This window comes from Zootermopsis nevadensis, unplaced genomic scaffold (genome assembly GCF_977971745.1).
Source record: "Zootermopsis nevadensis isolate Lab colony 2312 unplaced genomic scaffold, Znev_1.0 Znev_ptg000249l, whole genome shotgun sequence".
NCBI lineage: Eukaryota > Metazoa > Arthropoda > Insecta > Blattodea > Termopsidae > Zootermopsis > Zootermopsis nevadensis.
Window position 1 is genome coordinate 25,001 of NW_028259376.1, and position 12,500 is coordinate 37,500.

Below are 12,500 nucleotides of genomic sequence, written 5' to 3' on the forward strand. Positions count from 1 at the left end.
CCCCCCAGCGTAGGGCCGCTCGCGTGCCTTTATTTCTTTCTCTTTCTTTCTTTCTTTCCCTTATTATCTTAAAGACCGCGCGGGCCCACGGGTTTCATGTAGCCGACCCTCAGCCAGGCGTGGTCCGGGATTGGAAATCCAAGGACCGCAATGTGCGTTCGAAACGTCGATGTTCATGTGTCCTGCAGTTCACATGTCGACGCGCAATTAGCTGCGTTCTTCATCGACCCACGAGCCGAGTGATCCACCGCTCAGGGTTGTTTTTCTCTAGATTCGAGCAGAGCTTCGGGTAGGATGCTACTGCTAGTCCCGTAGGACAGGTAGTTGTTATTTTTCGAGGGGGAGCTGCCCCCAGAACAGCGGCACGGTCAGACCGCGCTCCCCTCTCGTTCAAGCGCCGCCGAAACGGCCTTGCGTGGGCAGATAAAGTGGCTTTAAGCCCAGTGCTCGCGGTCGCGCGGGTTGTCCTTGGATCCCTGAGGATCCTCGGAGCCCGCGTGCCGCCGGCACCCACTCACCATCTTTCGCTCCTACTTCCCACCTCGAGGCGGGACGGTCTTGCCGTCCCCCTCCGGGGGATTACTTCGCCGACCTGGACACCTCAGGCCGACGACGTTATCTCCGAGATCCGGCCGCTGCCAGGAAGAGCCGGTCCAATCACAGGCGAGATTACGCCTTCCGCAGAGCCCCGTTCATCTGGTTCATTCTTAATGCCTTCCTTTTATTAATTTTTGATGCGTCTTCCCCTCATTCGGGGGGAGACGGTGCGACTTTCGCCGACCGGTCCCCCCTCAGGTTGACGTCATCTATTTTTCAGTCATCAGTAGTGGTCACATATTATGATGCGTCTTCCCCCTCATGCGGGGGGAGTCGGTGCGACTTTCGCCGACCGGTCCCCCCTCAGGTTGACGTCATCTATTTTTCAGTCATCAGTAGAGGTTGTATTATCATGAATGACCAGACACGGGTACTTCCACGAGAAGGCGGTCCACTCGCAAGCGAGATTACGCACTCCCCCAGAGCCAGCAACCGTACTCGGTTTCTTAATGCCTTCCTTCTCTGTTCGGTCACTCTCGGTGCCGTTAATGATCCTTCCGCAGGTTCACCTACGGAAACCTTGTTACGACTTTTACTTCCTCTAAATGATCAAGTTCGGGCATCTTCCCGGTGGAATCGAAGGGCCGAAACCCCGCGCCCACCGGTCCGAAGACCTCACTAAATCATTCAATCGGTAGTAGCGACGGGCGGTGTGTACAAAGGGCAGGGACGTAATCAACGCGAGCTTATGACTCGCGCTTACTGGGAATTCCTCGTTCATGGGGAACAATTGCAAGCCCCAATCCCTAGCACGAAGGAGGTTCAGCGGGTTACCCGGACCTTTCGGCCAGGGAGGACACGCTGATTCCTTCAGTGTAGCGCGCGTGCGGCCCAGAACATCTAAGGGCATCACAGACCTGTTATTGCTCAATCTCGTGCGGCTAGAAGCCGCCTGTCCCTCTAAGAAGATTAGGAGTCGCCGGTAGCACAGAGGATACCGGATGCGACTATTTAGCAGGCTAGAGTCTCGTTCGTTATCGGAATTAACCAGACAAATCGCTCCACCAACTAAGAACGGCCATGCACCACCACCCACCGAATCAAGAAAGAGCTCTCAATCTGTCAATCCTCCCGGTGTCTGGGCCTGGTGAGGTTTCCCGTGTTGAGTCAAATTAAGCCGCAGGCTCCACTCCTGGTGGTGCCCTTCCGTCAATTCCTTTAAGTTTCAGCTTTGCAACCATACTTCCCCCGGAACCCAAAAGCTTTGGTTTCCCGGAAGCCGCCCGCCGAGTCATCGGAGGAACTTCGGCGGATTGCTGGCTGGCATCGTTTATGGTTAGAACTAGGGCGGTATCTGATCGCCTTCGAACCTCTAACTTTCGTTCTTGATCAGAGAAAACATTCTTGGCAAATGCTTTCGCTTCTGTCCGTCTTGCGACGATCCAAGAATTTCACCTCTAACGTCGCAATACGAATGCCCCCGTCTGTCCCTTTTGATCATTACCTCGGGGCTTCCGAAAACCAACAAAATAGAACCGAGGTCCTATTCCATTATTCCATGCACTCGGTATTCAGGCGGCTGCTGCCTGCTTTAAGCACTCTAATTTGTTCAAAGTAAAAGTGCCGGCCCATCGTGACACTCGGTCAAGAGCACCGCGACGGGATTGTGTAGGCCCTCCCCGAGACGACCCGAGGCGTGGGAGCGTCGCCGCCCCCATCGCCCGCGGGCGCCGGCTCGGGCCACCGGCAGGACGTCCGCACGTGCGTGCCAGTTAGACACCGACGGGCGGTGAACCGGCAGCGTGGGACACAAGTCCGACTACGAGCTTTTTAACCGCAACAGCTTTAATATACGCTATTGGAGCTGGAATTACCGCGGCTGCTGGCACCAGACTTGCCCTCCAATGGATACTCGTTAAAGTCTTTAGAGTGTACTCATTCCGATTACGGGGCCTCGGATGAGTCCCGTATCGTTATTTTTCGTCACTACCTCCCCGTGCCGGGAGTGGGTAATTTGCGCGCCTGCTGCCTTCCTTGGATGTGGTAGCCGTTTCTCAGGCTCCCTCTCCGGAATCGAACCCTGATTCCCCGTTACCCGTTACAACCATGGTAGGCGCAGAGCCTACCATCGACAGTTGATAAGGCAGACATTTGAAAGATGCGTCGCCGGTTCGTAGACCGTGCGATCCGCCTCCATTTATTCAGAGTCACCAAGGCAAACGGCCGCGTGAGCGACCGATTGGTTTTGATCTAATAAAAGCGTCCCGACCGTCTCCGGTCGGGACTCGGTTGCATGTATTAGCTCTAGAATTACCACAGTTATCCAAGTAACTGTCCACCATCTAAGGAACCATAACTGATTTAATGAGCCATTCGCGGTTTCACCTTAATTTGGCTTGCACTGAGACATGCATGGCTTAATCTTTGAGACAAGCATATGACTACTGGCAGGATCAACCAGGGAACCGAAGACTCACTTGGAGCTCGTTCCTCCCCCTCCACGCGGTCCCGGATGGGTCCGGCGAGGGGGTCCAGTTCATACTTCAACGCTCGCACTCCGTGCGCCCCTGCGAGCAGGGGCCACTTCGTGCCGTTAGGGGGACGCCACGTGAGCGCCCCCAGAACCGTGGTGCCATTAGGGCACCCTTCCCTCTCTTCACTCGACATGCATAAGCGCCGAAGCGCCGTTTGGCATCGCGAGTCTAGCACGCGCCCGGACTACGAGTGAGTCGGTTGCAGTGTGTCCACGATACGCCGCCTATAGACCGTGTCCGGGGGACAGAGGGCCGCGGCATCGCGGTGGCGAAGGGTTTGCCGGGAAGGGGAACGAAGCCGGCCTTTTTCGTAAAATCGTTCCCCTGTTGCTTGCCGGGAAGGTGGACGAACCCGGTCTCTCTCGTAAAATCGTCCACCTGCTGCTTGCCGGGAAGGGGAACAAAGCCGGTCTTTTTCGTAAAATCGTTCCCCTGTTGCTTGCCGGGAAGGTGGACGAACCCGGTCTTTATCGTCAAATCGTCCACCTGCTGGTTGCCGGGAAGGGGAACGAAGCCGGCCTTTTTCGTAAAATCGTTCCCCTGTTGCTTGCCGGGAAGGAGGACGAACCCGGTCTTTATCGTCAAATCGTCCTCCTGTTGCTTGCCGGAAAGGGGAACGAAGCCGGCCTTTTTCGTAAAATCGTTCCCCTGTTGCTTGCCGGGAAGGTGGACGAACCCGGTCTCTCTCGTAAAATCGTCCACCTGCTGCTTGCCGGGAAGGGGAACGAAGCCGGTCTTTTTCGTAAAATCGTTCCCCTGTTGCTTGCCGGGAAGGTGGACGAACCCGGTCTCTCTCGTAAAATCGTCCACCTGCTGCTTGCCGGGAAGGGGAACGAAGCCGGTCTTTTTCGTAAAATCGTTCCCCTGTTGCTTGCCGGGAAGGTGGACGAACCCGGTCTTTATCGTCAAATCGTCCACCTGCTGCTTGCCGGGAAGGGGAACGAAGCCGGCCTTTTTCGTAAAATCGTTCCCCTGTTGCTTGCCGGGAAGGAGGACGAACCCGGTCTTTAACGTCAAATCGTCCTCCTGTTGCTTGCCGGAAAGGGGAACGAAGCCGGCCTTCTTCGTAAAATCGTTCCCCTGTTGCTTGCCGGGAAGGTGGACGAACCCGGTCTTTCTCGTAAAATCGTCCACCTGCTGCTTGCCGGGAAGGGGAACGAAGCCGGCCTTTTTCGTAAAATCGTTCCCCTGCCGGGCGGAGGACGGACCCGGGCTTTTCTTCCGTCAGTTGTGTCCTCCTGATGTATCCAGACACCACCCAAGGCTCAGGAATCGTCTTATGCGGAAAAAGGGCCAATTTATCAGCGACGCATCCGTTAGTTCAACTAGAGGAAGTGTGAAATTTTCCTACAAAATAAGGTGCCAGCGCGGCGTTTTCAGGGGAGACTCGTAACGTCTGAGCCTCAGAGAGCGCGACCCGGCCGAATGCGAGCGGCAGGTCCCCTAAAATCGGCCTACCTAACACGCACGGATGGGACTTTGAAATCTGAAGACGTGGAGGGCACGAACGGGAATATATATGCGGCAGAAGCCAGAGACACCGCCGGCAGCCTCACCGTGACCGCACGAGAAGTCGTCACTTGCGCCAATCTTGCACTCGAGTGCCGAGTCACCTACGAGCAGACCCCTGCTTCTGCCTGTCCATTGAGGGCAGCCGAGCACGCGATTCCCCAGGAGACGGACTTCTGTACACTTGTGCCCCTCTTGCCCTAAACGGGGTTCGAGCAGCGCGGGGAGAGGAATTCAGTCCCCGGCGGATGCGCGCTCGTTCTAAGTGCAGCTTCCGAGAGGCCGCCCGTGAAGGCCATCACTTGTGCCACTCTTGCACTCGGAATCGAGTGCCGACTCGAACCGGAGCCTCCGCCGGCCACTGCGTGGGTTGACGGGCGCCGACCCCGATGAAGACGGCGATCGGTGCACATGTGCCCCCCATGCCCTAAACGGGGTTCGAGCAGCGCGGGGAGAGGAATTCAGTCCCCGGCGGATGCGCGCTCGTTCTAAGTGCAGCTTCCCAGAGGCCGCCCGTTAAGGCCTTCACATGTGCCACTCTTGCACTCGTAGATGAGTGCCGACTCGAGCCCGAGTCTCCGCCGGACACCGCGCGTGATGACGTGCGCCAACCCCGATGGACACGGCGGTCGGTGCACTTGTGCTCCACTTGCCCTAAACGGTTGCAAGTAGAGCGGGCCGAGGCCAGCAGTCCCCCGGCGGATGCGCGCTGGTTCTAAGTGCAGCTTCCCAGAGGCCGCCCGTGAAGGCCGTCACGTGTGCCGCTCTTGCACTCGGAATCGAGTGCCGACTCGAACCGGAGCCTCCGCCGGCCACTGCGTGGGTTGACGGGCGCCGTCCCCGATGAAGACGGCGATCGGTGCACATGTGCCCCTCTTGCCCTAAACGGGGTTCGAGCAGCGCGGGGAGAGGTCTTCAGTCTCCCGCGGATGCACGCTGGTACTAAGGGCCGGCTCACAGAAGCCACCTGTAAAGGCCGTCACATGTGCCACTCTTGCACTCGTAGTCGAGGGCCGACTCGAGCCCGAGCCTCCGCCGGACACCGCGCGTGTTGACGTGCGCCAACCCCGATGGACACGGCGGTCGGTGCATTTGTGCCCCACTTGCACTAAACGGTTGCAAGTACACCGGGCCGAGGAAAGCATTCCCCCGCGGTTGTCCGCTGGTACTAAGTGCAGCTTCCCAGAGGCCGCCCGTGAAGGCCGTCACGTGTGCCACTCTTGCACTCGGAATCGAGTGCCGACTCGAACCGGAGCCTCCGCCGGCCACTGCGCGGGTTGACGGGCGCCGACCCCGTTGAAGACGGCGATCGGTGCACATGTGCCACTCTTGCCCTAAACGGGGATCGAGCGGCGCGGGACGAGGCCTGCAGTCCCCCGCGTTGCCCGGTGGTACTGAGGGCAATCTCCCAGAGGCCGCCCGTGAAGGCCGTTACTTGTGTCACTCTTGCACTCAGTGCCCTGTGCCGACTCGAACCCGAGACTCGGCCGGTCTTCGCAGGCAACAGCGCGGGTTGACCACAAATTACACGGCGGTCGATACACTTGTGCCCCTCTTGCCCTAAACGGTCGCAAGTAGCGCGGGCCGAGGCCTGCAGTCCCTCGCTGTTGTCCGCTGGTACTAGGGGCAGCTTCCCAGAGGCCGCCCGTGAAGACCATCACTTGTGCCACTCTTGCACTCAGGCTCGAGTGCCGACTCGAACCCGAGACTCGACCAGTCTTCGCCGGCCACTGAGCGGGGTGACGGGCGCCGACCCCAAAGGACACGGCGGTCGGTGCACTTGTGCCACTCTTGCCCTAAACGGGGATCGAGCGGCGCGGGTCGAGGCCTGCAGTCCCCCGCGTTGCCCGGTGGTACTGAGGGCAATCTCCCAGAGGCCGCCCGTGAACGCCGTTACTTGTGTCACTCTTGCACTCAGTGTCCTGTGCCGACTCGAACCCGAGACTCGGCCGGTCTTCGCCGGCCACTGAGCGGGGTGACGGGCGCCGACCCCAAAGGAAACGGCGGTCGGTGCACTTGTGCCACTCTTGCCCTAAACTGCCTCAGCCAACGCGGGGCGGAAGCGCGAATGGCCTGCCGGCGACAGGGTCCCCGGCGGCCGGTAGTCCAATCTCAGACTTCCCCCTGCTCGAGGAGAGCCTCGCTCGCCAAGCTCATATACTATAGTCTGGACCCCCCTTATCTCAGCATTCGTCAGTCACGGAAGAGGCAGAGCCGCGGACACCGGCGGATGGCCCCTCGGCTGCCGCCAGAAATTTTAATTAAGTTTTTCTCTTCCTTAATCATTTCCGATCATACTAAATTTTGTATATGTTAGAATACATACACATACTTACTTATATAACCGCTTTATTTAATATTTTTCTGCACTTTAGAAATTTTCGGACTTAGCCGCTGAAGCGACTCAAGTAACACGCACGGTGGGACATAGCCGCAGAACTGGTTTCATGTACCACGCACCACGGGACATAGCCGCAGAATTCGTACCGTCCAAGTAAGGCCCAGCTAACACAGCGGAAATTTATTTTTAGTCAATTAACGGCATTACTATGCACAGCAAGGCCAACTTTCTTCAATTATGAATATTTTTCTGCATTTTGGAAATTTTCGGACTTAGCCGCTGAAGCGACTCAACTAACACGCACGGTCGGACATAGCCGCAGAACTGGTTTCAAGTACCACGCACCACGGGACATAGCCGCAGAATTCGTACCGTCCAAGTAAGGCCCACCTAACACAGCGGAAATTTATTTTTAATCTATTAACGATATTATTAAGCACAGCAAGGCCAACTTTCTTCAATTATGTATATTTTTCTGCATTTTGGAAATTTTCGGACTTAGCCGCTGAAGCGACTCAAGTAACACGCACGGTGGGACATAGCCGCAGAACTGATTTCAAGTACCACGCACCACGGGACATAGCCGCAGAATTCGTACCGTCCAAGTAAGGCCCACCTAACACAGCGGTAATTTATTTTTAATCTATTAACGATTTTATTAAGCACAGCAAGCCCAATTTTCTTCAATTATGTGTATTTTTCTGCATTTTGGAAATTTTTTGGACTTAGCCGCTGAAGCGACTCAACTAACACGCACGGTCGGACATAGCCGCAGAACTGATTTCAAGTACCACGCACCACGGGACATAGCCGCAGAATTCGTCCCGTCCAAGTAAGGCCCACCTAACACAGCGGAAATTTATTTTTAGTCAATTAACGGCATTACTATGCACAGCAAGGCCAACTTTCTTCAATTATGAATATTTTTCTGCATTTTGGAAATTTTCGGACTTAGCCGCTGAAGCGACTCAACTAACACGCACGGTCGGACATAGCCGCAGAACTGGTTTCAAGTACCACGCACCACGGGACATAGCCGCAGAATTCGTACCGTCCAATTAAGGCCCACCTAACACAGCGGAAATTTATTTTTAATCTATTAACGATATTATTAAGCACAGCAAGGCCAACTTTCTTCAATTATGTATATTTTTCTGCATTTTGGAAATTTTCGGACTTAGCCGCTGAAGCGACTCAAGTAACACGCACGGTGGGACATAGCCGCAGAACTGATTTCAAGTACCACGCACCACGGGACATAGCCGCAGAATTCGTACCGTCCAAGTAAGGCCCAGCTAACACAGCGGAAATTTATTTTTAATCTATTAACGATATTATTAAGCACAGCAAGCCCAATTTTCTTCAATTATGTGTATTTTTCTGCATTTTGGAAATTTTTTGGACTTAGCCGCTGAAGCGACTCAACTAACACGCACGGTCGGACATAGCCGCAGAACTGGTTTCAAGTACCACGCACCACGGGACATAGCCGCAGAATTCGTACCGTCCAAGTAAGGCCCACCTAACACAGCGGAAATTTATTTTTAGTCAATTAACGGCATTACTATGCACAGCAAGGCCAACTTTCTTCAATTATGAATATTTTTCTGCATTTTGGAAATTTTCGGACTTAGCCGCTGAAGCGACTCAAGTAACACGCACGGTGGGACATAGCCGCAGAACTGGTTTCAAGTACCACGCACCACGGGACATAGCCGCAGAATTCGTACCGTCCAAGTAAGGCCCACCTAACACAGCGGAAATTTATTTTTATTCTATTAACGATATTATTAAGCACAGCAAGGCCAACTTTCTTCAATTATGTATATTTTTCTGCATTTTGGAAATTTTCGGACTTAGCCGCTGAAGCGACTCAACTAACACGCACGGTCGGACATAGCCGCAGAACTCGTTTCAAGTACCACGCACCACGGGACATAGCCGCAGAATTCGTACCGTCCAAGTAAGGCCCAGCTAACACAGCGGAAATTTATTTTTAATCTATTAACGATATTATTAAGCACAGCAAGCCCAATTTTCTTGAATTATGTGTATTTTTCTGCATTTTGGAAATTTTTTGGACTTAGCCGCTGAAGCGACTCAACTAACACGCACGGTCGGACATAGCCGCAGAACTGGTTTCAAGTACCACGCACCACGGGACATAGCCGCAGAATTCGTACCGTCCAAGTAAGGCCCACCTAACACAGCGGAAATTTATTTTTAATCTATTAACGATATTATTAAGCACAGCAAGCCCAATTTTCTTCAATTATGTATATTTTTCTGCATTTTGGAAATTTTCGGACTTAGCCGCTGAAGCGACTCAACTAACACGCACGGTCGGACATAGCCGCAGAACTCGTTTCAAGTACCACGCACCACGGGACATAGCCGCAGAATTCGTACCGTCCAAGTAAGGCCCAGCTAACACAGCGGAAATTTATTTTTAATCTATTAACGATATTATTAAGCACAGCAAGCCCAATTTTCTTGAATTATGTGTATTTTTCTGCATTTTGGAAATTTTTTGGACTTAGCCGCTGAAGCGACTCAACTAACACGCACGGTCGGACATAGCCGCAGAACTGGTTTCAAGTACCACGCACCACGGGACATAGCCGCAGAATTCGTACCGTCCAAGTAAGGCCCACCTAACACAGCGGAAATTTATTTTTAATCTATTAACGATATTATTAAGCACAGCAAGCCCAATTTTCTTCAATTACGAGAGAGACCGGGTTCGTCCACCTTCCCGGCAAGCAACAGGGGAACGATTTTACGAAAAAGGCCGGCTTCGTTCCCCTTCCCGGCAAACCCTTCGCCACCGCGATGCCGCGGCCCTCTGTCCCCCGGACACGGTCTATAGGCGGCGTATCGTGGACACACTGCAACCGACTCACTCGTAGTCCGGGCGCGTGCTAGACTCGCGATGCCAAACGGCGCTTCGGCGCTTATGCATGTCGAGTGAAGAGAGGGAAGGGTGCCCTAATGGCACCACGGTTCTGGGGGCGCTCACGTGGCGTCCCCCTAACGGCACGAAGTGGCCCCTGCTCGCAGGGGCGCACGGAGTGCGAGCGTTGAAGTATGAACTGGACCCCCTCGCCGGACCCATCCGGGACCGCGTGGAGGGGGAGGAACGAGCTCCAAGTGAGTCTTCGGTTCCCTGGTTGATCCTGCCAGTAGTCATATGCTTGTCTCAAAGATTAAGCCATGCATGTCTCAGTGCAAGCCAAATTAAGGTGAAACCGCGAATGGCTCATTAAATCAGTTATGGTTCCTTAGATGGTGGACAGTTACTTGGATAACTGTGGTAATTCTAGAGCTAATACATGCAACCGAGTCCCGACCGGAGACGGTCGGGACGCTTTTATTAGATCAAAACCAATCGGTCGCTCACGCGGCCGTTTGCCTTGGTGACTCTGAATAAATGGAGGCGGATCGCACGGTCTACGAACCGGCGACGCATCTTTCAAATGTCTGCCTTATCAACTGTCGATGGTAGGCTCTGCGCCTACCATGGTTGTAACGGGTAACGGGGAATCAGGGTTCGATTCCGGAGAGGGAGCCTGAGAAACGGCTACCACATCCAAGGAAGGCAGCAGGCGCGCAAATTACCCACTCCCGGCACGGGGAGGTAGTGACGAAAAATAACGATACGGGACTCATCCGAGGCCCCGTAATCGGAATGAGTACACTCTAAAGACTTTAACGAGTATCCATTGGAGGGCAAGTCTGGTGCCAGCAGCCGCGGTAATTCCAGCTCCAATAGCGTATATTAAAGCTGTTGCGGTTAAAAAGCTCGTAGTCGGACTTGTGTCCCACGCTGCCGGTTCACCGCCCGTCGGTGTCTAACTGGCACGCACGTGCGGACGTCCTGCCGGTGGCCCGAGCCGGCGCCCGCGGGCGATGGGGGCGGCGACGCTCCCACGCCTCGGGTCGTCTCGGGGAGGGCCTACACAATCCCGTCGCGGTGCTCTTGACCGAGTGTCACGATGGGCCGGCACTTTTACTTTGAACAAATTAGAGTGCTTAAAGCAGGCAGCAGCCGCCTGAATACCGAGTGCATGGAATAATGGAATAGGACCTCGGTTCTATTTTGTTGGTTTTCGGAAGCCCCGAGGTAATGATCAAAAGGGACAGACGGGGGCATTCGTATTGCGACGTTAGAGGTGAAATTCTTGGATCGTCGCAAGACGGACAGAAGCGAAAGCATTTGCCAAGAATGTTTTCTCTGATCAAGAACGAAAGTTAGAGGTTCGAAGGCGATCAGATACCGCCCTAGTTCTAACCATAAACGATGCCAGCCAGCAATCCGCCGAAGTTCCTCCGATGACTCGGCGGGCGGCTTCCGGGAAACCAAAGCTTTTGGGTTCCGGGGGAAGTATGGTTGCAAAGCTGAAACTTAAAGGAATTGACGGAAGGGCACCACCAGGAGTGGAGCCTGCGGCTTAATTTGACTCAACACGGGAAACCTCACCAGGCCCAGACACCGGGAGGATTGACAGATTGAGAGCTCTTTCTTGATTCGGTGGGTGGTGGTGCATGGCCGTTCTTAGTTGGTGGAGCGATTTGTCTGGTTAATTCCGATAACGAACGAGACTCTAGCCTGCTAAATAGTCGCATCCGGTATCCTCTGTGCTACCGGCGACTCCTAATCTTCTTAGAGGGACAGGCGGCTTCTAGCCGCACGAGATTGAGCAATAACAGGTCTGTGATGCCCTTAGATGTTCTGGGCCGCACGCGCGCTACACTGAAGGAATCAGCGTGTCCTCCCTGGCCGAAAGGTCCGGGTAACCCGCTGAACCTCCTTCGTGCTAGGGATTGGGGCTTGCAATTGTTCCCCATGAACGAGGAATTCCCAGTAAGCGCGAGTCATAAGCTCGCGTTGATTACGTCCCTGCCCTTTGTACACACCGCCCGTCGCTACTACCGATTGAATGATTTAGTGAGGTCTTCGGACCGGTGGGCGCGGGGTTTCGGCCCTTCGATTCCACCGGGAAGATGCCCGAACTTGATCATTTAGAGGAAGTAAAAGTCGTAACAAGGTTTCCGTAGGTGAACCTGCGGAAGGATCATTAACGGCACCGAGAGTGACCGAACAGAGAAGGAAGGCATTAAGAAACCGAGTACGGTTGCTGGCTCTGGGGGAGTGCGTAATCTCGCTTGCGAGTGGACCGCCTTCTCGTGGAAGTACCCGTGTCTGGTCATTCATGATAATACAACCTCTACTGATGACTGAAAAATAGATGACGTCAACCTGAGGGGGGACCGGTCGGCGAAAGTCGCACCGACTCCCCCCGCATGAGGGGGAAGACGCATCATAATATGTGACCACTACTGATGACTGAAAAATAGATGACGTCAACCTGAGGGGGGACCGGTCGGCGAAAGTCGCACCGTCTCCCCCCGAATGAGGGGAAGACGCATCAAAAATTAATAAAAGGAAGGCATTAAGAATGAACCAGATGAACGGGGCTCTGCGGAAGGCGTAATCTCGCCTGTGATTGGACCGGCTCTTCCTGGCAGCGGCCGGATCTCGGAGATAACGTCGTCGGCCTGAGGTGTCCAGGTCGGCG

The 12,500-nt window shown here is 54.4% G+C and overlaps 3 non-coding genes across 3 annotated transcripts; 1 reads left to right on the forward strand and 2 right to left on the reverse strand.

The window, feature by feature from the left end:
- Nucleotides 1-103: 103 nt before the first annotated feature.
- LOC147870458 (5.8S ribosomal RNA) lies at nucleotides 104-259 on the reverse strand. Its single transcript, XR_015533411.1, has one exon. It is a non-coding gene; the product is annotated as a 5.8S ribosomal RNA (ribosomal RNA).
- An 824-nt stretch (nucleotides 260-1,083) lies between these two features.
- LOC147870459 (small subunit ribosomal RNA) lies at nucleotides 1,084-3,001 on the reverse strand. The gene has a single exon (XR_015533414.1). It is a non-coding gene; the product is annotated as a small subunit ribosomal RNA (ribosomal RNA).
- Nucleotides 3,002-10,084: 7,083 nt separating this feature from the next.
- Nucleotides 10,085-12,002, forward strand: LOC147870460 (small subunit ribosomal RNA). The gene has a single exon (XR_015533409.1). It is a non-coding gene; the product is annotated as a small subunit ribosomal RNA (ribosomal RNA).
- Nucleotides 12,003-12,500: the final 498 nt, after the last annotated feature.